Source organism: Lathyrus oleraceus, chromosome 3 (genome assembly GCF_024323335.1).
Source record: "Lathyrus oleraceus cultivar Zhongwan6 chromosome 3, CAAS_Psat_ZW6_1.0, whole genome shotgun sequence".
NCBI classification, from domain to species: Eukaryota; Viridiplantae; Streptophyta; class Magnoliopsida; order Fabales; family Fabaceae; genus Lathyrus; species Lathyrus oleraceus.
Genome location: NC_066581.1, coordinates 121,892,156 through 121,915,933, shown reverse-complemented (window position 1 = coordinate 121,915,933; position 23,778 = coordinate 121,892,156).

Sequence of the window (23,778 nt, the reverse complement as noted above, 5' to 3'; positions counted from 1 at the left end):
AGCAACCAGAGCTTGAAGTGACTGACAATACAATCTGTCAAGTCATCACAGCAAAGCAAGTCCGGAAATGGCCTCTCAAAGGGAAGCTGGTGGCCAGTCAACTAAGTGTAAAGTATGCAATGTTACACAAAGTTGGAGCAGCCAACTGGGTACCCACAAATCATAAGTCAACTGTGTCTGTGATGTTAGGAAAGTTCATCTATGCAGTGGGAACCAAGGCAAAGGTGGACTATGGTATGTACATCTTTGATCAGACAATGAAACATGCTGGGAGTTTTAGTGTGAAGGGACCTATTGCCTTTCCATCTCTCATATGTGGCATTGCGCTGAATCAATTTCCACACATCCTGACGGATAATGACTTTGTGAAAAGAAGAGAGAGTCCTTTGGCCTTCAGCTACAAACTGTTCCTGGGCAAGCATGTCCCTGATATTGTCTTGACATCGGGAGAAACATCCAAAGCTGGCAACCAACCAGACAAAGCTGCAGTTATTGCAATTCTCAGAGAGACCTGCAAAGAGCTGGAGACTAGAAAGCATGCTTTGGAAAAGCTCATCTTGCAATTGGAGACTTCTGCTGAGGACACGGATGGAACTGATAGGCAAAGTTCTGAGGATGAGGAGGAGGCCAGCTCTGAAGAGGAGGCTGATGATGAGGCTGAGGATTAAGTACTTGTCTTTGTGTGTTTTCTGTCATTTGTGTAATTCTACTTACTATTTGTGGATCTGTAATTTAAAGTGTTGCTTTGGCAACATTTTTGGACAAAAAGGGGGAGTGATAACTGATACCCCAGGACAACAGAAGTTTACTTTGTTAAACTTTGTTAAAACAGGTTCTCATTCATGACAGATTGAAGTTTTCCTCTACTGCAGCTGATGTGTGATGAAGTGTTTATTTAGATTCTGTTTGTATGCTGCTGTGTGTGTAGTTTTTATTTAACTTCCTCCCCTGCAGCTGATGTGTGTTGAAGTTTTGTATTTAACTTCTGCTCCTCTGTATGTGTGCTGCTTTGTGAAGTTTTTATTTAACTTCCATGTGTGTGAGTGTGCTGTCACTCTGAGTATATTAGCTAGGCTTATTTCCTGCTAGGTGTGTGATTCCGCTGCTATGAACTCTGTTATGGGGATCAAAGTGTTTTAGCCAAAAATTTGCCAAAGGGGGAGTTTGTAGGTGCTTAATTGGCTGCATTATATGGTAAAATACTAGCTGGTTACAAATGTCTTGACTGATGTCATGACATGGTATGTATATGTGACTACATTGTAGGTTAGAATACCTAACTGTACTCTGATGTCTTGACTGATGTCATGACACACTTGAGTAGTTACTGCAGGATTAGCTAACACAGGATTTATTGAATGTCAAACTGGATGCTGTGACATTCATACCTGTCAGCAGATACTAAGGAATAGAATAGCTGGTGTTCTGTTAGAACTTAGTATTTATTTCCAGTCTGGTTATCAAGGAAAGACCAGACCTGGCATAAGGCCTACTGACTGAATGTCAAACTGGATGTTATGACATTCATCATTGACAGCAGCTACTGAACATTAGACAGAGTGGTGTTCTGCTATACTTCAGCATGTTACTTAGTCTGTTCTTCAAGAGAATAACAGAACTAACTTAAGGCCAAATGTGTAAATGTTAAATTGGACACTTTGACATTTATTAATGTAAGCTGTTACTGTAGTATGGTCATTTTGATCATGTACAGGTCAGCAAAATTGTACAGTCTGTTTTCTGGAAAAACAGACTCAGCATATGGACCTTGATGTCAAGCTGAATGTCGTGACATTCATTCCTGACAGCATATGCTATATTGTAGGTTGTTCAGTTTTCTGTTTCAGCTTTTTCTCAGGCTATTCTTCAGGGATTCAACAGCTGAGAGAAAATCCAGGAAGTCAACAACCAAGCTACATTTAATGAACCTAACAAATAGCCTATTTGTTAGTAACCTAAATGTTGAATTTATGGGAACTCGTGTGACCTTAAATTCAGGAGAATACAAGTGCAAAAGCCCAGGTACTGCAATATAAAAGGAAGGCGTTCCTTCATTCAGTTTCGGGGATTTTGAGGCGTGAAGATTTTGTGTGTCCATCATACTTCACTACTGTATTTTTGTGAGTCTTGTATTAGACGTATCTTGTAAGCCAAGCCATTATCAAGTAGATGATTGCTGTGGCATAGGGTGTTCATTGAGTTGTAAGTGTTGTGTCGCTCAAAGCTTTTAAGCGTGAGTGCTGTGTATCTTGATTAAAGCTGTGAAGCACAATCAAGAGTTGTTTGAAGGGTGACTTCAAATTGTCTTTAATATTGATTAAAGGTAGTAATCACTGAGGTGATTGAGGGGGAGTGAGTAGGAACTCTGATCTTAGTGTAAGATTGAAATTGCATTGGGTAGTGATTAAGTGATAAGTTGTAAACGGGTGAGTTTAGCTTTGAATTGATACTACTAATAGTGGATTTCCTCCCTGGCTTGGTAGCCCCCAGATGTAGGTCATGTTGGACTGAACTGGGTAAACAATTACTTGTGTTATTTACTGCACTTACGTTTAAGTTCTGCTTAATTCCTGTCTGTGCAGAATTGGATGTCATAACAACCCGTGTGACATCTAAAGTCTGATAACTAGAATTTCAGAAGGGGATTCCTGATGAGATTACCCGTCTTCTTGAGCACGAAAAGAAGCTCATTCAGCTGTATCTTGAAAATCAGCAAAACAGTCGAATTGGGGCATTACAAATGTAATGTAAAATAAAAAAAAGAGGGTGAAAAAAAAATGGAAAAAAATCAAAAATCAAAATTTTTTTTTCAAGAAAAAAAAACAACAAATAAAAGAAAAAATGATACCCTCAAACCCCAAAGTTGACTGATGCTGAATGGATTCAGAGTCGTTATGACCAACTGAATTTGATTGAAGAGAAGCGATTAACTGCCATGTGCCATGGTCAGTTATATCAGCAGAGAATGAAGAAAGCATTCGATAAGAAGGTCAAGCCTCGCGTGTTCCGAGAAGGTGGCCTTGTGCTCAAGAAAGTCTTGTCTTTCGCGCCCGATTCCAGGGGCAGGTGGACTCCAAACTATGAAGGTCCATATGTTGTTAAGAGAGCCTTTTCAGGCGGTGCTTTGATACTCACAACTATGGATGGGGAGGATTTCACTCGTCTTGTGAATTCAGATGCAGTCAAGAAATACTTTGCCTAAAAAGAAAAACAGAATAGCTCGCTAAGTTGAAAACCCGAAAGGGCGGCTTAGGCAAAAATGAGTGTCTCGGTGGAGAACCCGAAAGGGCGATCCAGGTAAAAATTAGAGACATGAAAAAAGAATATTTGCATCCCGCTAGATTGAGTACCTCACCCTGGGGCAATCTAGGCAAAAATTAGGGATTTGGCAAGTAACTGCATCCTGACAAGACTTTCTGTTCCACAGCCGTCTTTTCGTCAGAGATTCTTGATTTGTTGTCGATTGAAGCTTCAAATACATCGGATTCAAATTGGTAGAGAAAGGATCATTATGTTCAATGTAGCCCTCTTCCAATATATATCACCGATTTCAAATTTGTACAGATCTATGGAGTCTTGCCATTTGCAGGCTACCATTCCATCAAATAAATTTGAGCTTTTATCCAATTATTTGCATTCTTATTTGCTTCAATTCAACAAATGTTTTGCATGTTTTAATTGATAAAATGTCATTGTTTTAAACAAATAAATTTTTCAAAATTGTTTTTAAACAAAGTGAACATTCACAATGATGAAATGATACTTAAGAATTTCTCAGTGCTCTCCCAAGGGTGGCATGATTTCCAACAGGGTAAGACATTTGTTCATATTCCTGGCATGGTTGTATCCTCTTTCTCCAGATTGTTGTTGGGGTTGTTCCCCAAGCAGAGCTTCTGTTGAGATTTTTGTGTTCCCAGATCAAAGTGCTTGTTGGAAACTTCAGTTTTCCTCTCCTGTAGCATTCTCTCCCCGACATGGGTGCTTTCCTTTTGGAAGATTCGGTGATTGGTGGGTTGATATCTCGGTACCTCGTCACTCTCCTCAGTGGAGTCGCCAGCGGAGTTGTGGGTATGATGTACTGCATCTAAGCTATCTTTCCCCGTCAGAGTGTTTGTTGAGGTTTTTACCTCCACTCCTTTCAGCAGAGCAGTGATTCTTTCCTCCTCAGCAGTTGTGGTTTCCTTTTGGAAGGTTTGGTATTTGGTGGTTGATCCCCAGTTCTCCTTCTCTGCCTCAGATGAATCCCCAGTAGTGTTGTGATGGTGGGTTGTACCTGTGATGGTTTTCTCCCCTACAGAGATTCGGTCGATTTCCTGATGCTTTTGATCCCCAGTAGAGTGGCTTATGTGCAGAATCTACTTGTGTGATCTTTTCTCCCTCAGTGGGTTTATCCCCAATGGAGTTGCTGACAGTATCCCCGATAGAGTTGCTTGTGCGGCCAGATTCTGCTTGTGTGTTCTGTTCTCTTCAGCAGTCTCTGCATGTGTAGTGAGCTTCTTTTCCCAGTTGAGACTGATGATCCCCCTGCAGAAATCTCGGGATTTCTCCATTTCCCCAACAGATTTGTCTTTGTGGCAGTTGCTGCCTGTTGTGAACTTCTGTTCCCCAGTGGGGTTGATTAATGATCCATCACTCAGAGATTTTGTGATTTCTTTGATATCTCTGATCTTTTGCTTTCCAACAGATCTTTGCTTTTTTAGCATTCAGATCTCCGGCAGATTAGCTTTCCAGTTGGTTTTCTTGGATTTTCCTCTGGAAGTGTAGTACCGGGCTTTTGATTCCTGGACCTGTTTGTGTTAGAAATGTCTGTTTTGTCAGCATTCATCAAACATAAATCACGCATATTCATGCATACTTTCAACATTTAGATATTCATGTTGCGTTTTTTTTGCCATATATCTTTTGTTTGTTGTCTCCTGCTTTTGGTAATATAGATCTCCCCAATAGATCTCCCTAAGCAGATGTCGGGTGTTTAATCTCTCAATATAGAGTCAGCCCCATAAGCAGAAAGTGTCTGTCTTTTCTTCTGCAGTTCCCCACTGAGATATATCCTCGTGGATGACGGTTTTTTCCGTTTCCTCCCAACACATATATTGGGATGGGTTTTCCCTATTGAGTTCTTTCCTCATTAGGATGAGTCTTGTTTCAGTTTGCCTTTTTTGATTGATCCTGAATTGGCATTTTTTCAACTGTCTCTTGTGCTTCCCTGTGGAATAAATGAATAAGTTGCCCAGTAACCGGCAATAGTTCATCTTATCCCCAGCGGAGTTTTTTGGGCCTTCTACCCAGTAACCGGTAGTTATAAGTCCTATCTTTGTGGTTTTCTACCCAGTAACCGGTAGTTGTAAATCCTGTATATACCTTTTTTCCCCTTTTGTGGAATTTGTGGTTGTGAACATCTTTGTTCCTCAGCAAGTGTCGGTGGTTTTCTACCCAGTATTCGGTAGTTGTAAATCCTACTTTCTTGCTCTCCAGCAGTTTGTGGTTTGCTATAAACCCTATTTTGTTTTCCCCGTGCGGAATTGTGATCCTTTCACTCCCCACGCAGAGGCTTTGGTTTTCTACCCTGTATTCGGTAGTTATAAACCCTAATTCTTTTTGTCCTCATCAGAGTTGTGGCTTCTACCCAGTATCCGGTAGATGTAAGTCCTATCTCTCTTCCCCTAGCAGAGGTAACCTTTGTGGTTCATTCTGGTTGATGGTGGATTTTGCGGTCTTCTACCTAGTATTTGGTAGTTGTAAATCCTTTGTTGCTGTCTCCCTAGCGGAGTCTGTGCTTGCTTGTTGGAATAGTTGGATAATTGCTCAGTATTCAGCAATCATTTATCTTTATCCTCAGCTGAGTCTTTGGTTTTCTACCCAGTAGTCGGTAGTGATAACCCTCTTGCTTCCTCAGCCAGAGTCTTTGGTCTTCTACCCAGTATTCGGTAGTTGTAAATCCTTTGTTCTCCCTTTTGCAGAGTTAACCTTGTTGTTCATCCTAACCGATGACGGTTACTCTTTGTGGTTATCTTCATTCGATGTTGATATTCCTCTTCTGGGCATTTGCTCTGAATAAGCACTTGTATTTCCCAGCAAGTTTTTGTGGATAATTGTCGTATGCTAGCAATTTTATCCTCAGTGGGTCCTTTCATCGTTTACCAGTGATTTGTTCCCAGGATCATTGATGCTTATCAATGCATCCCCAGTGAGTCCTCTTTCATTTACCCTTTTGTTGGTAATGATTGTTGCTCCCTTTGATCGGTCATCTTTATATACCTAGTTTTGGTATCCCGATGCCTTTCTTTTCGGTCGATTTATCCTTTATTTACCCAATAACCAGTTGTGGATAATCTTCCATGCGAGTGTTATCCACGTTCTGACGGTAATGGATAATATATCTCATGCACTCTTCAGTCGAAACCTGTTGTGTTTCCCCAGTCGAGTAAGTTTCGTATTTCCTTTGCGAAATCGAATGTTCATTGTTTCCCCTTGTTGAGCGTATCTCCCAGTAACCGGTGATATGTCTCCTGGATAATTGTCGGATGCTTGCAATTTATCCTTAGCGAGTTATCTTTCGTTTACCCTAATGTTGTTGGTAACGATTGTTTCTCTTTTTTGGTTAGTCACCTATTATATACCCAGTAACTGGTATCTCTGGTGTCTCTCCCTTTTCGAGTATATTATTCACGTTCTGACGATAATGAATAATATATCTTATGCGCTCTTTGGTTGGAGTCCTTTGTTGATTATCCCCAGTTGAGTAAGATTCGTATTCTTTGTAGAATCGAATATCCATCCTTTGACAAGTTTGCGTTTTGCTTTCTTCAGGATGATGAGTGTCTTGGCAGTAAAAACCAATTCACGTTTTCGGTCGGTCACCTATTATATACCCAGTAACCGGTATCCATGGTGTTCCTTCCATTCGAGTGTACTATCTACGTTCTGACGGTAATAGATAATGTATCTCCTGCGAGTGTATGTTCTGACGGTAATGGATATTATATCTCATGCACTCTTTGGTTGAAGTCTTTTGTCCTTCCCCATTTGAGTAGGATTCGTGTTCCCGTTGCGGAGTCGAATGTCCATCCTGTAAGTTGATTTTCTTTTTCAAGCCCTCTTTTGGATGATGAGTGTTTTGGTATATATACCAATTCACGCTTCGGTCGGCACCTATTATATACCCAGTAGCCGGTATCCCTGGTGTTCCCTCCTTTCGGCTCCCTATTATGACCTTGGTCCCCTGCGGAGTCAGATTTTCCTGAGTTGATGTACCTTTTTCAGGTCTTTCTCAGATGTTTTGGTTGATTGATATCTTTCACCCTTATACCGGTCTTAGATATTCATTCTTCCTGAGCTTGTTGTTCTTTCACCCAGTAACCGGTGTTTAGATCACAATGTCTCTTTGAGCTTGTTACCCAGTAACCGGTAACACCTCATTTTGCAGATTTTCCTGAGCTTGCTGTTGTGATTTTACCCTTTTGCTGTATTGGCGTTTTCCCCAATATATGCATTTTTTCCCCGGCAAGGAGGTTCTGTGAATCTTTCCCCAGTCCGAGTCCGGATTTTTTATCCGAAGTATCCTTCGTGGATAGTTTGAGTCAGCTTGAGTCTTTCCAATGGATGTGTCTTCCTTTGGAACTCTTCTTTTCCCCAGTTTGAGTCCTTTACTCCCTAGTGAGGTCTCCAGTCTAGTCGCGTGTACTGCTCACGCAGTGTCAGTTCCCCTAATTCAGAGTCGTGTCCTGCTCACGCATTTCTTTTTCTTATCCCCATGAGAGTCCTGTTAGAGTCTCTGTTCCTGGTGAGTGTATTACTCCGATGGATCGTCTTTTCTTTGTGGACCCATATTCACCACAGAGTTTGTTTCTTTTGCATTCATACATTTGCATCATGAGGTCTCTTAGGGACCAAAATTTGTCTCATTACTGTTATTTAAGCCCATTCTACCGCGTTGAGATGAAGATTTTAACCTTCACTTCTCTGGCTAGAATGACCTTAAATAGGGGCATCTGTAAGACCCCAATTTTGTCCCTAAGATCCCTCATGGCATCATATCATAACATTGCATTGCCTCAAGGATCATTGGACACCTTGCTTCCTTCCCTGTGGGTGGGATCCCTTTGAGAGTGGTTCTTGATCACCAAACATTGATTGCATTTGTATATCATTGCTTTTCTTTTAATCACTAACCAAAATGTACAAAAATATGTCATTAACCTTTGTTACTTGCAGCTTAAGCAATCAACAGTCAAGGCATCAGATGAATTCATGGTACAAAGAGAAGATGGCATTTTCATGATAAATGGATCATGTGATCATTTCATTAAGCTTATTTGAACTATAGGTTCATTTTGGAGCAAGTTCCCAAGTGGCAAAGGCCCCGAATTCATCAGAACAATTTCAGGTCATCTAAGGGCCTATGCAGTCAACTGAAAAGTCAACTGTGGAATTTGAGTTGAGAAATTGAGTGTCTTCATCCCATTCATGTTCAAATCATGCTTATTCATCATTTCAAAGATCAAGGTTGAAGAATTTGAAGTCAAGTCAAAAGATTCCAAAAATGGAAAGTGACCTATAATTTCAACTTTCCAAAAATGGCAAGTTTTTGATCCAACTTCAACTCAACTTTCCAACATGAAAGAAGCTTCAAATGAATTTTGTCCAACATGAAAGTTGAATATCTCTCTCTCCCATTTCCAAAAAGTCCAAGATCACGGACATCTGATGAATGGTTGAGGAGATATGATCCAATCATTGCCAAGTATACATGGAACTTCAAATGAGCATATCTTTTGATCCATAACTCCAAATGGAATGGCTCTTTTTGCAATATTCTTCTCTTGACCTCTAATTTCCAAATCATGCATCACATTACATAAAATCTCATCACATGATCACTTGCTATTCCATGCTTTTTTTGGAGGGAAATTGAAAAATTCAAAAATGGTGCATTGTATGGATTTTCTACCATTGCCATTGAGTTTAAAAGATGATTTTAAGTGACTTTGATGAGGCAAAGAGTACTGTTCACGTGCAATTAGTACATGCACCATGCATTTTCAAAATTTTGCAAAACACCTTATTTCACTTAACCAAATTAAACATGGATTAGCAAGGTGATTAAGAAAGCATATAAATACTCTAATCATAACAGAATTGAAAGGGGTTAATCACAATTCACATTTCTAGATCTAAAATTCTCTCTCTCTCCAAAATTTTCTTCAAAATAAAATTCAAATTTCTTGAACATAACACCTTGTTTTGGTTAGAGATTCATGATCAATGAGTTGATTATAGTGTGAATCAAGTGTTGAAGTGGTGAACTCGTAGGGACTATCATCATATTTACCGAAGGGACAAGATCATTATATCGTAGGCAACCTCGTAGGGACTTGATCTTTTAAGTTTATAGGGACTTGATGATTTTTCTGTTTGAAGGGACTTTGCTTAAGACACCCCTATTTTCGAGGGACTTGACCATTTAAAGAAGGCAACCAAGAGGAATACCCTAGGAAGTACAGATGGCGATCAAAGATCGACCTATGTGTGTGAGTGTTATTTTTCAGATATTTGTCTTGAATTTAATTTTCTAAGTTCAATTATTTACAGTTAGTTTTTTGCACTCCCTAAATTACTAACCACGCAATAAATATTTACAAAAATAAAAGCAAGAAAAATAAATTCCTAAACTATTACATGACTATGGGACAGATACATAATAATCAGGCGAGAAAGAATAAATTTACAACCTATACATTTGTTCCTAATATTATAAATAAAACAAAATTAAAATAAGGAAAATAATGAAGCAAAAATAGAATAGATAAAAGCAAATAATAATAAAATAATAAATAAACAATGGTAATAAAGCAATAATAAAATAACAATAATAATAAAGTGATAATAAAAAGGTTAGAATTTTAAAAGAAATTATTTTAGGTTAAACAAGTTAGATTTTTTTAGAAGTTATTAGAAAAATATGAGTTTAAAATAAATTAGTAATAATAAAAGAATTTAAAATACATTAATGTACAAATTATAAAATAAAAGAGTTATATGAAAAATATTAAGTTAGTTATTTACAAAATAAATAAAGATTATAGAAAATATCAAATTATTAGATTAATAGGTTTATTATTATTATTCAATTAGAAAAATGGTCAACTAGATTTTATTTACAAAATATATAAGGATTTATTATTATAAGTAAGTAATAAAAAAAAAGTTATTAAAATAGTTAGTATTTATTATTTATTTACAAAAAATATAAAGGTTATAGAAAAATATTAAATAATTAATTTAGTAGGTTTTCACGCCCTACATTACTAAACCACGCAGTTAATATAGGATCAATGGCAGGAATTTAAATGCCAGAAAAATAAATGGCAGAAAAATAAAATGGCAGAAAATAAATGGCAGAAAATAAAACCCTAATTATTACAACGCTTTGGTGCAGTTACATAATAAAGATGACGAAAAGTAAAACTGAAAATATTACAAGTTAAAACTTAAAATATTACAATGGCGAAGCAGTTACAGTGTATGAATAACATAAATATGAGCGAAAATAGGAAATAATAATAAGGTTTGTTAAGGTTTAAGAAAAGGTTTATGGTTTAGAGGAAATAACACGGTTAAAGTTTTAGGTTTGAAATTTAGAGTTTGTGGCGAAATTGTCAGGGTTTAGGAAAAATCAGGGTAGTTAGTTATGAAAAAAAATGTGCAGATCTAAATATGTGTATATAAAAAAAAATATGAATTAAAAAAAACAACGGCGTTGCTAGCGCAAAATTGCGATCATCGCAACTGGATCGGATAACACAAATGTCACGCCTCATACACGTATATGTGAAAACGGCGTATTGACACGATCCGATCCGAAAACATAATCAAATTATAACATAAAATAGAAATATATATATATATTTAACACACTAGTTACATATTATAAATTATATATTATATGATCCATATGCATTTTTATTAACAACAAAATTATTATTATATTATATTATATATTATGAGACATGTAAAACTTATATAAAAACAAACACATCAAATACATAATACAATGAACCAAATTATTATACATGTTATACTTATGTGCATAAAAAAAAGCAAAACGGCGATATCCTGATATATTTAACCAAACTGCATGTATCTGGAATACATAACACAGTCACACATATGAACATGTATTTGAAACACAGTAACAAATATATCAACAAAATAGATAAAGTATATATCATATATAAACTATTATCAAACTGTGTGTACGATAGTATAGATCAGCCACTCTCAGTTTCTCTTTTTTGTTCTGTCTTTTGGCCCCCCTCTATCAGTCATGTTAGTAAATATATATAGGAACAAATTAGGTTAATGATAATGGGCCTAAGTTTATTTTGAAACCCAATATTAAATTAAAAACTGAATAAAGTTAAATAATTAAAATAGTTAAAATTAAAATAAAAACTAATTAACCTATTTATTTATTCTAGACCCAATATAAAAATAAATAGACTCAAAAAAATAAAATAAAAGTCGGGCACCAAAATGCTCGAAAAAATAAAATGAACACGTCAAAATAATCAGCGCGAAATAAATGACTCGGAAAAATACAGCGTTTGGTCGGATTTTGAAATAAAAATTATGACCGTTTAAACTGCTCAGACTGATCAACATATGACCAAAAATAGTCGTAAAAATATTTTTAGCATGTCAAATTAAACCACGTGAACCGCAGATTAATATTACCGACATTTGCAAACTTAAACTTGACATTTTTTCGTTGACTAATTTTAGGCACAGTTAAAAAGTTAATTTGACCAGTCTGTTTGTAAATTTCGAGAAATTATTCCGGCTAATATTAAGACAGAAAAAAATGTTATGCTATGAAGATGATGCAAATGAATGTGAAACAAAAAATTGGTTAGAGTTAAAAATAGAGGGCAAATTTTGGGGTGCAACAGCTGCCCCTGTTCAATTTTCTGAAACCTGAGGAGTTAGATTGGCCTGTGTGTCATTCGTGACTTGGAAGGTTGAAGGGGATTGAACACAAAAGCCCAAAAATTTGCACTTGCCAGTGCGTAAAGTAACACTGATGACTGGTTGTATATGCTTAAGTGGGCTTGAAGATGCCACTTGGAAGAACTGGAGATGGGCTTATAGATGCCATCCATAATATCAGGAGGTGATAATATCTTGATGTTGATACTGGATATCAGTACTAGGTCTTCGTATAGGCCGTCTCTGAATCGTATCTAAGAACATAGTTTTAATTTAAGTGTCAGAACCAAATCTTCGTGGCGATTTCTTTCTGAATTAAGTATCAGCACTAGACCTTCGTATAGATCGTCTCTGAACTGTTTTGAATTGTTGAATAAACCAGTAGAAATAAATCTTCGTGATGATTATCTCTTCTGGAAATATCCTGGATTAGGGAATAGATCTTCGTATAGACCGTTTGCCTAATATCCAAGAACAAAAGAGTGTCAGGATGAAATCTCCTGAAAATATCCTGGACTAGGGAATAGATCTTCGTATAGACCGTTTGCCTACTATCCGAGGACAAAAGAGTATCAGGATTAACTCTCCTGAAGACATCCTGGACTAGGGAATAGATCTTCGTATAGACCGTTTGCCTACTATCCAAGGACACCTTGAGTAATGATTAAGTATCAGCACTAGATCTTCGTATAGATCGTTTCTGACCTGTTGTGAATTGTTGATAGTATTTTATCTGTATATAACCATCCTGCAAGGAAAAGGTTAGTTTATGCAATATGTATGTATGCATGGCATGGTGCATCTAAGTAAATGTATTATGCACTTATGGATATGCCATGGTATGATGTAAATGATGTATGTATGAATCATGCGGCCTGAAGCGTCCGGATATCTTTGTATAACAACTGCTGGCTAGGGAAAATAAATCCCGATTCGTTGCTGAAGAATATGAGGAACTCGTTCCCGTCTTGTTTGATAGTATAGTATTTGTCACTTCCCGTATTCGTTCGTCGTACTTCTATTGAAGGAATAAGTTCCTGAGTATCCCGACTGAGGATAAAAAAGATGGACATAAATTCAAGGGGAGACGTAATTCGAAGCATCTATAAAGATAGATTTGCTCTACTGGGGATTTGTAGTGGGGATGAACCGGCGAAGCTTCGTTGAACTACTACCCTCGTTCGTCCTTAGTAAATACTATTACTGCATTTTATGCATTTCTGGTAAACATCAATCGTATTCAAAAGCATACATACATTCAAACACAACCAATGGACGTTTTCGCTTATGTAAATAGAGTAAAAGTAAATCTGGATTCAAAGATGAAATTTTATTTATATCACAAAGTGACCTATACATAGGCAAGTTTGTACAAGGAGACAAAAATCCTAGTAAGAGGAATTCGTCATAAATTTTTTTATAAAACAAAGAAAACAGCTATGTGAAAAATGATCCTATTGAGTTTCAATTCTACTATTGCCATTATCTTCAAATGTCTCATCTTCTGCTGTTGAGACAAAAACGATTGGATTGATCTTTATCTGTTTGAACTTGATTTAGGTAGCACCATCAGTTGAAGTTACATGAGTGATCCAAACGAGACATAGTCATACGCTTTAATCCCTAACTTTTGCCTGGATTGCCCTTTCAGGTTTTCAATCCACCGGGATACCCTTTTTTGCCCAAGCCGCCTTTTCAGGTTTTTGACTTGTCGGGTGTACATTTTTTTTATATATATCCCTAATTTTTGCCCGAACCCTTTTGGTTTGCCGGGATGCCCTTATTTTTGCCTAGGCCAGTCAACCTAGCGGGTCTCTTTTTATGCGTAGTATTTTTTAACTATGTCTACGTTTACAGGCTGTGGAAAGTCTTCACCATCCATAAGTAGTAAGCATCATGGCACCTCCTGAGAATACTCTTTTGACCACAAATGGTCCTTCATATGTAGGAGTCCACTTGCCCCTAGGATCACCCTGTGGTAGTATGATACGCTTGATTACCAAGTCACCGGCCTGATATACCTTTGGCTTAACCTTCTTATTGAAAGCTTTGATCATCCGTTTCTGGTACATTTGACCATGACAAACAGCTGCCAACCTCTTCTCATCAATCAAATTTATCTGGTCGAGTCGAGTCTGAATCCACTCATCTTCATCCAAGCCTGCATCCTTCATGATTCTTAAGGAAGGGATCTGAACTTCAATGGGCAGAACTGCTTCCATACCATAGACTAAGGAGAATGGGGTTGCCCCTGTTGAAGTACGTATTGTAGTACGATAACCATGAAGAGCAAATGGTAACATCTCGTGCCAATCCTTGTAAGTAACAGTCATCTTCTGTAGAATCTTCTTAATGTTCTTATTAGCAGCTTCTACTGCCCCATTCATCTTCGGACGATACGGAGAAGAGTTGTGATGCTTAATCTTGAACTGCATGCAGAGATCAGTAATCATGGTATTGTTCAGATTAGAGCCATTGTATGTGATAATCCTTTCAGGGATGCCATACCTACATATGAGATTATTCTTAATGAATCGAGCCACAACATTCTTGGTAACAGATGCGAATGAGGCTGCCTCTACCCACTTTGTAAAGTAATCAATAGCAACTAGGATGAAACGATGCCCATTAGAAGCAGTAGGCTTGATCTCTCCAATCATATCAATGCCCCACATGGCAAAAGGCCAAGGAGCAGTCAACACATTTAATGGAGCCGGAGGTATATGCACTTTATCAGCATAGATTTGACACTTGTGACATGTCCTGGAATGTTGATAGCAGTCAGCTTCCATGGTAGACCAATAGTATCCTGCTCTCAATATCTTCTTTGTCATAGTATGACCACTAGAATGAGTGCCAAAAATCCCATCATGCATGTCTTCCATAATCTCTGTTGCTTCCTTCTTATCCACACAACGGAGCAAAGTTGAATCATGATTGTGTTTGTACAAAATTCCATTACTCAAGAAGAACTTAGCAGAAAACCTCCTCAGAAACTTCTTATCTTTGACAGATGCCCCTTCAGGGAACTCCTGAGTTTCAAGATATCTTTTTACTTCATAGAACCAAGGCTTTTCCTCTCCTCCTTCAGTATCAATCTCATTGCAGTATGCAGGCTTCTCAAATCTATCAATAGTAATCTTGGGAGCTTCATCATCCCAGCTAATCTCAAACATAGATGCCATGGTGGCTAATGCATCTGCCAACTGATTCTCTCCTCGTGGAATGTGTCCAAAGGTAATCTCTTCAAAATGTGGGATCAAAGACAGCACATGCTCTCTGTAGGGAATAAGATTTTCATGCTTGGTATCCCAATCTCCTTTAATCTGACTCACTACCAGGGCTGAATCTCCATATACGTCCAGGAACTGAATTTTCATATCAATGGCAACTTTGATGCCCAGGATACATGCCTCATACTCAGCCATGTTATTGGTACAATAGAAACAAAGTCTTGCAGTAATCGGGGTATGACAACCTTCAGGGGAAATGATCACAACACCAACACCATTACCAAGTGCATTAGAAGCTCCATCAAAAACCATAGTCCATCGGGATCCTTGTTCAGGTCCGTCATATTGTCCAGGTTCTTTGGTAATAATCATAATGTCTTCATCGGGGAATTCAAAACTCATTGACTGATAATCATCCACTGCCTGATGAGCCAAATGATCAGCTACAACACTTCCTTTAATGACCTTCTGAGTAGTGTATTATATATCATATTCTGTTAAGATCATTTGCCATCTCGCTATTCGTCCGGAGAGAGCAGGTTTCTCGAATATGTACTTGATTGGATCCATCTTCGAAATCAATAAGGTAGTATGAGTCAACATATACTATCTTAGTCAGCGAGCAGCCCATGCCAAAGCGCAACAAGTTTTCTCGAGCAGTGAGTATCTTGTTTCACAGTCGGTAAACTTTTTGCTAAGGTAGTATATTGCCTGTTCTTTTCGACCAGACTCGTCATGTTGCCCCAACACACACCCCATTGAGTTGTCTAATACTGTTAAGTACATAATCAAGGGTCTTCCATCAACTGGTGGCATCAAAATTGGAGGTTCTAGGAGATATCTCTTGATTTCATCAAAGGCTGTCTGGCACTCATCATTCCACTCCATTACCTGATCTTTCTTTAACAACTTGAAGATTGGTTCACAGGTAGCAGTTAATTGGGAAATAAATCTTGCAATGTAATTCAATCGTCCTAAGAAACCTCTAACTTCCTTCTCAGTACGGGGAGCTGGCATCTCTTGTATAGCTTTCACTTTTGCAGGGTCTACTTCAATACCTTTTCCACTGACAATGAAACTCAGGAGTTTACCAGACCTAACTCCAAAAGTACACTTGTTTGGGTTCAATCTCAATTTGTATTTCTTCAACCTTTCAAACAACTTATGCAGATGATCAAGGTGTTACTCTTCATTCTGGGACCTGGCTATCATATCATCCACATATACCTCTATCTCATGATGAATCATATCGTGAAACAAAGCCACCATAGCACGCTGATATGTTGCCCCGGCATTCTTCAAACCAAATGGCATCACTTTATAGCAAAAGGTACCCCACTGTGTAACAAATGTAGTCTTCTCCATATCTTCAGATGCCATCTTGATTTGATTGTAACCAGAGAAACCATCCATGAAAGAGAATACTTTATGCTGAGCAGTGTTGTCTACCAGAACATCAATATGAGGCAGTGGAAAGTCATCTTTGGGGCTGGCCTTATTCAAATCCCTGTAGTCTACACACATACGTACTTTACCATCTTTCTTAGGTACCGGTACCACATTTGCAACCCATTGAGGATAAGAAGTCACAACTAAGAACCCTGCATCAAATTGTTTCATTACCTCTGCTTTAATCTTTTCTGACATTTCAGGACGCATGCGACGAACCTTCTGCTTCTTTGGACGGCAATCTTCTTTTACCGGTAAACGGTGAACCACAATGTCTGTATCCAACCCTGGCATATCTTCATAGGACCAAGCAAAGATTTCCACATAATCACGTAACATTTGAATTAATCTGTTCTTGACACCATCTTCTAATTCAGCTCCTATCTTGACCTCTTTCCTGTTTTCTTCAGTTCCCAGATTCACAACTTCGATTGGCTCTTCATGTGGCTGTATAGCTTTCTCTTCTTGTTGTAATAACCTAGCAAGCTCTACAGGTACTTCACAATCTTCATCCTTTCCATCTTCAGCTTGATAGATCGGATTCTTGAAATTATAATTGGCAATAGTAGAACTGTTATCAACAGGATCCAGAGTGGAGGAGGATCTGCATTTTAGTGATGTGGGTGTGTGTAAGAACACATAGCTGATGAAAATAAAATAAAAGAAAAACAAAGAGCCCAATATTTACGAAAACGAAACGTCCATTGATTTTTATTGAATGAAGTATGCAAATGAAATGACATCCCGAAACAAGCATACCATTGTGCCCCGGGTAAGGCACAAGGCTTAAAAGTTTAATTGTTCAAACTTAAAAATAACAACACAGTAATAGTATTTACTCCTGACTAAAGGAGATAGGAATAACGTCTTCAGTCTTCCAATTGTTGAGCCCATCACCCACAGTAGGAAAAATCCAGTTATCCAGATTGTAGTCTTCATTATAGTCACCCACAGCATTGATTTGATCTTTCATGTTCCCTGGATTGGTGATACGAACAGCACGAGCACGACGAACAGCCTTCTGGGACTCTGCAGTGAAACCCAAACCAAACTTGTCAGACTTGTAAGGAATGTCGGGAAGCTGACCCCAAATAGTGCAACCACCTTCTTCAACCACAGCTCTAGCATCTTTGAGGGAAGCCATTGTAGGAGGTACTCTGGTAACCACATGAACTCTTTTAACCACAGGAGGAGCTTCAGTAGCGGGAACGACCCAAGGAACTACTTCAAATGTCTGGCAAGGAGTCTCAACATATTCACCTTCCACTTCAACATACTTAAATGTATTCACATGACTGACCATATATTCTTCCTCTCCATAAACAGTTACGATCTTTCCCTTCACTGGATATCTCAACTTCTGATGTAGAGTGGAGGTCACAGCACCTGCCCCGTGGATCCAGGGGCGCCCAAGCAAACAAGAGTACGCAGGACGAATATCCATTACATAGAAGGTAGAATCGAAGACTTGAGAGCCTACTTTGATTGGGAGATCTATTTCTCCATGCACCACTCTTCTTGAACCATCAAAGGCTCTCACCACTATATTACTTGATCTTAACACAGCATCTTCAGGACTGAGCTTGTTCAGAACCTCTTTGGGAAGTACATTCAATGAAGAGCCATTGTCTATCAACACATGAGACAAGGTAGTGCACCTACATTCAATGGAGATATGTAAAGCTCTGTTATGGTTTCTTTTGGCAGGAGTCAAGTCAGCATCAGAAAAACCTAACCCATTATCATAAGTCAGATGTGCAACACAATTTTCAAATTGATCCACAGAAATTTCATTTGGTACATGAGCAGTCCTTAAGAATTTGATCAAGGCTTTAACATGAGCCTCAGAACACAGCAACAAAGACAACATGGAAATTTTGGAGGGAGTATGCCCCAACTGGTCAACAATATCATAATCACTCTTACGAATGATCTTCAGCACTTCTTCCATCTGTTTAGAGAGATTTTCAGCAGTCGGTGCTTCAGCTTGCACAGGTTCAACCACAGGACCTTTGCCTCGAGCATCAGTACTTGGCTCAGAAGTGGAGGTAGTAGTTGGAAGAACTGTATTTTTTGAGGTAGCTGGAGGAGAGAAAATTCTTCCACTTCTGGTGATCTTACTAGATCCAGCAATATTATCAACATCAAGGTTATCATCAGTAACAGGTGTATCAGTCAAAGGTTCCTGCTTAACACCATGGATATAAACATCAGAACCGTAATTCCAGGGTATAGCTTTATCAGAAGTATACGGAATAGGGCCAGGAGTGGTAATAATCATGGGAGGCACTCTAACTTCAACAACAGTCTTCACCAGGCCTTCAGCAGTAATTTTGATAGGACCCTTGGAAGTGATCTTGACAGGGCCTTTGGAGGTAATCTTCACTGGCACTTTATCAACCATATCCACATCTTCAAACTTCTTACCTCGAGTTAGGTGTTCACACATACTTTCCACAGAAGGAGTTCTCTCAAACAATATAGTGTAATTGTCCATGAGGCGTTGAATACCATCTTTCAACTTCCAGCAGCTATCAGGTTTGTAGGCACAATAAAAACAGTCTTCGTTGCAACCTGGAAAGAATCCAGCCTGCACCAGCTTCTTCTTGATAATAGATAAGGGAGTAGTCACATCTGCTACTGAGGAAACATATGAAACTTCATCAACAGCATTAACAGTCTTCTCATGATTGGGCATGGGAGCAGTAATCACATTTGGAGTCCCAGGAGGGTCAAATTCAATCTCCCCAGCTTCAATCATATCTTGAATCTTATTTTTCAGCACCTAGCAATTGTTGGTGTCATGTCCCGGACAATTAGAATGATAGGCACATCGTGCATTAGGATTGTACCGAGGAGAGGAAGTATTAGGATTCTGAGGAGGGTCCTTCAAAGTAATGAGTTCCCCTTTCAACATGTGTTGCAAGGCTTGGGCCAGTGACATGTTGATCTTGGTGAATTGTCTTCTAGGCTTCTGTTGATTACTCTGTGGTAGCTCTGGTGTTGCAGGAGTAGGATTAGAAATGTGAACTGCTCCTACGGATTGGTGACTTCTGTTACGGCCAGGTTGACCATACACAACATTAGACTCCTTCTTTCCACTAGGGGGCTTCTTTGCAGTGCTTGATGAAGAGGCACCCACCTGTATCTTACCACTTCTTATGCCACTTTCCACACGCTCTCCAGTCATTATCAGCTCAGTGAAACCAGGTGATGAGCTTCCAATGAGGTGACTATAAAAAGGACTATTCAGCGTACTCATAAACATATCCACTAGCTCCCTGTCAGTCAGAGGAGGTTGAACTCTGCCAGCCAGGTCTCTCCATTTCTGGGCATACTCCTTGAAATTCTCCTTAGCACCCATTGACATGCTTTGTAGCTGCATGCGAGTAGGTGCTAAATCAGCATTGTATTGGTATTGCCTGTAGAAGGCCTCAGCAAGATCATTCCAATCACGGATATTGACACTCTCCAATTGATAGTACCATTCCAATTGAGCTCCAGACAAGCTCTCTTGGAAGAAATGAATCCATAACTTCTTATCAGCAGTATGTGGTTGAATCCTCCAGACATAGGATCTTAAATGCAGCTTGGGACATGAGACACCATCATACACCACAAAAGCAGGAACCTTGAAACCAATAGGTATAACCACTCCAGATATTAAACTCAGATCTTCAAAATCCAGCCCAGAAGATTTTTGTAACTCCATAGCATTCATTCTATCCACCAGCATCTTGTACTTATCTTCATTAGGATCATGATAATAATTTGCTTCAGAATCAGAATCTCCCACAGTATCATGGAGACTACCTCCCTCTTTCTCAGAATTTTCAGACTCATAATCATCAACCTGTTCCTTTGTCTTGATAGGGCCTCTGAATCTTCTTCCCAGATTGATAAGGCCTCCTGATCTTCTAGTCTTCTTCTTCTTCTTAGCCAGCAATGTCTTCAACTCATCTTGCCCCTTGGACAAGTTCAGAATCAACTCTTGGAATTGTGCATTCTGAGCCTGGAGATCTTTGACAGTTTGTTCAAGAGCCATTTCTGCTGAAATAAACAGCGAGAAGATAAGATACTTGTTCATAAGAAACCTCTGATGCAATAATATGGTATGTAGATGCTTATGCAATATTTTCAAGGACCGTAGCATTTAAATTTGTTTAAACCACCAAAAAGTAAACTTTTATTATTAATAAACTTGTTTGCCCCTTGGGCTTACAATAAAAATGAAATGAATACAAAAAATGGGGTTTTAAGTCTCCCATGGACGTTTCCTCTTTGTGTTGAGGTATGAGTTGAGATTCCGCTCCTCGTGAAGTTGTTTTGTTAGCTCCAGGATTCTTTCCTGACTTGCCTTGTAATGAGTCTCAAAAGTATCTCTTTGCTCCTTCAACTGGATCCAGGACCTCTGTAACTCTTCCATGTCAGTGGGCATGTCTGGATGAAGAATGATGTAAGAAGTATCTCCTTCAGCAACAGGTTCCATGGTAACTGGCAGGATAGCAGGATATGGCATCATAAGAGTCTGAGCACAAGATCGTACCCATCTGAGATATGGTTCCATAGGAATAGTGTACTTGGGTTCCAGAGTCTTGCTGTCAACCTTGTTCACTTTACCCCATGCTCGTATGAACCTTTGACGGTAACCTTGAAGATCGTTGTCGTAGTCGAACACAATACCCTGAATAAGCATGTCATGAGGATCATCAGTCCGAGCGTAACCAAACTGACGTAGAGCTAAAGAAGGGTTGTAGGTAATGCCCCCTCTTATGCCAAGGAGTGGCACATTAGGGAACTCCCCACAACGGTCAATGATGGTAACATTCTCGATAGATCTAGAGCACCAATGAATATCTGAATGAGAAAGTGACATAATCCTCTTGGACCACCTGAGCCCTTGTTCATTCTTCATCACTGATCGAGGAAGGTGAGAAATAAACCACCTAGATAATAGAGGTATGCAACACATCAGAGTTCCTCGTGCCTTCGTAGTACGGGTATGAAGAGAGTGTAAGATGTCTCCAAGTAATGTAGGCACTAGATTGTGAGTCAGAAATATGTTGATGGCGTGTACGTCTATGAACTGGTCTGGATTGGGGAACAGTACTAAGCCATAAATCAATAGGGCTAATATCTCCTCAAAAGCATCATAACTCATAGCCTTCAGGAATACTTGAGCTTTCTCCATCAATACCTTAGCAAGAATACCCTTAACTCCACTCCTTGTTTCTAGGACAATGTCTGATTTCTTTAAATGTAAGGCTGCAGCAATGACTTCAGGTTTAGGCTCTTTTTCCAAGCCTGTGAAGGGTTTCTGATCAAGAATAGGTATACCCAGAAGCTTGGAGAACTCTTCCATTGTAGGAACCAGCTGATAGTCGGGAAATGTGAAGCAATGATGTTTAGGGTCAAAGAACTGAAACAGGACACTCATCATGTCTTCATTGAACCTTGAAGTGACTAGATCCAGTAGGTGACCATGCCTCTTGATGAACTGGCAGTTTTCAGAAACTTGAGAGACCAATTCCTTAAGCTTAGGAGGTATTCCTACAAAGTTGATCCGGATAGTATTCCTACGAGCAGAAGCCATGACCTGCAACAAAGAACAAAGATAAATCCTTTGGTCCTTGAAATGGTTAGTGAAAATGCTATGCTTATGATGCATGATGATGCTATGATGTTATGCTCAATCACAAACATGTGGCACACACAAACAAGTCACACAATAGCCCTAGGTTTGAAGGCTTGCATGAGGTTTAAAGGTAAGTACCCTCCCCTGAAGTTTAGTTGATTCATCCTGTCCTACAAAAGTAACCAGGTTCTAAGGGATCTCAAAATCATTGATCCTTCACAAGGGTGGTTGTTCAGTAGGCAACTTACTTGCCAACCAAAACCCTCCAAGTTTAGGATCTCAATGAGTGTAGTATCGAGTATCAACCAATTTCAGTCTTCACCAAAGCCGGTTATCTCACTACTTTCTAAAGGCCAAGATGGGATGACTAGGGTTCTAAAATTCCGTTAGTGTATTGACAACATATGGCAGCCTCATATTATCCTCAACTTGCTTAAGGAACATAAGCACCAACCAAGAAGTCACACTAACTATGGCCACCAGATCAACCATATCGATATACGCCGTACAGTTTCCTTGGTCTATTGCCATTTACCTAAGGTACACTAGATCCGGGTTAGGGTCTTTCACACATAAGAGCACCCAACAGATAAGTATAAAGCAAACCAGGCAAACAATTTTAAAGTGATCTAATTCCTAAGGGTACCCCTCTTTTATTAAATCCCCAGCAGAGTCGCCAGTTCTGTAACACAGTGGGAGAACTGACTTTAGTTAAATGTTGCGGATAGCAAGAGTCGCCACCGACTTTTATTTTATCCAAAAGGAAAGGACATAAAAGAACAGGAAAGACCTTAAAAAGATTTTGAGTTCGGGGGGTAGGTTATACAAAGGGAATGTATTAGCACCCTTTATATCCATGGTTATCCATGGGCTCTTAGTTACTTAGCTCACTTTGTTTGTTTGCAAGAGTGTAGTGTGTGATTAGAAAAATTTCTTTAAGTACTTTGTAATGACCCTCGTATGGGTGTATACAAAGCCTAGTTTAGAAATTGTGAGGTGTAAAAGTAATTTTGAAAAGTGTGAGCAAGTAACTATGAGATACCTACCCTAGATCAAGTCTTTCGTGTTCTCGTATATTCTTTCAATGGTAAGACTGTCCCTATTATTAAGGAATATGTAGTCATTACCTTGGATGTGTTTAAGGGACGGGCGTAGGGTCATCGTATGGTCAATGAAGGCAACATAAGGGGTGTCTTTAGCAACTCGTAGGGACTATCATCATATTTACCGAAGGGACAAGATCATTATATCGTAGGCAACCTCGTAGGGACTTGATCTTTTAAGTTTATAGGGACTTGATGATTTTTCTGTTTGAAGGGACTTTTCTTAAGACACCCCTATTTTCGAGGGACTTGACCATTTAAAGAAGGCAACCAAGAGGAATACCCTAGGAAGTACAGATGGCGATCAAAGATCGACCTACGTGTGTGAGTGTTATTTTTCAGATATTTGTCTTGAATTTAATTTTCTAAG